The sequence below is a fragment of the Cyprinodon variegatus genome, unplaced genomic scaffold, assembly GCF_000732505.1.
Source record: "Cyprinodon variegatus isolate N-32 unplaced genomic scaffold, C_variegatus-1.0 Scaffold1055, whole genome shotgun sequence".
NCBI lineage: Eukaryota > Metazoa > Chordata > Actinopteri > Cyprinodontiformes > Cyprinodontidae > Cyprinodon > Cyprinodon variegatus.
Window position 1 is genome coordinate 12,053 of NW_015151508.1, and position 1,318 is coordinate 13,370.

The window sequence follows — 1,318 nt, forward strand, 5'->3', positions numbered from 1 at the left end:
GACCTTAACAGCCTTTCTGCAGGGTTTAAATTAGTGAGACAAACATTGTCTAGCCAGAGCAGGGCTGGATATTACCGTATGTCTTTCTATATTCTCTTTTTATTTGCATAGATAATAAAATGCAGACTGAGTGAAATCCATCAATCTCCGTTTATTTGACTGGACTGTCTAGTTTTTCACACTACACTGAGCTGCAGAAAGGACTGTGGACTCTGATCTGACATTTGGGATAGCAACATTAGAAGGCTTCAGAAGAAGACATGCTATTTACTTTAACAGCTATTTAATTATGAACCAAACCCAGTGAGACATTTATGGTTCACAGGAACCTAAAAGAGATTATACATGAGATTATACATGATTAAAGCAATTATGTATTCCTGAACTATAACAATAAAACCAGAATCAGAGGTGAGAATCAACAGCTCTGATTCTGGTGTACTCTATCTGTGACCTGAAAAACTGGTGGAGTTTGATGAAGCTGTGACTCCAAGGTTAGACACACGAGGTGCTCATAAGCATGAATATGATTAGAGCTCTTATATCGGTCGCTATTACGCTTTAATTTGGGTTAAGGTGAAGCATGAAGCATGGGCGATTTTAGTTTATCAGTTTTAGGGGTGCAGCAGGGATGGACTGTGAACACATTTTGTATAAAGCTGGTGTAATGTATTGTAATCACATTTTGCACAGAAAAAAAGGCCCATATAATGAACTAATCATTGAATAATTGTTGAGCCAGCTCAAGCTTGAATTATTACGCATGATAAAACCATCAGCGTCCTGGGTGTTTTTGCAATGTTGTTTATTTATATTGTTTTCTGACGTTTATGGTTTTTTTAAATTAATTTTGGTTTATTATTCTTATGCTTGCTGCTGCTCTACCTCACTCATGATCATGATCATTTAAAAAGCATAAAGTTTACTTAAAAAAAAAAAAAAAAAATCCAAATCCATTCAACTATGACTTCCTTATGGTGAGGTTTATCTTTTTGGACACATTTCAATCAGTAAAATATACTAGTTACCTCCATAATTAGCATTTTATGCATTAATAGTTTGTGGTAGTTTTGCTTTTTAGTTCTTACATGCTTAAAGTCAGATCTGTTTATGTTATTTGATGTAAAAAAAAAAAGTCACATAAAGGGTTCATAATGGGCACAGATTGAGGGGCTATCTAGTTTAATGTAGTTGATGTTTAAAACGGAGTGAAAATACACCAACAATGTTCAGGAAGTTTCCTTGGCAGCATCTCATGTTTAGAGAGACAAAGAAGGTGAATATAGAATGAATACCTGCTAAATCTGAAAGTTGTCTG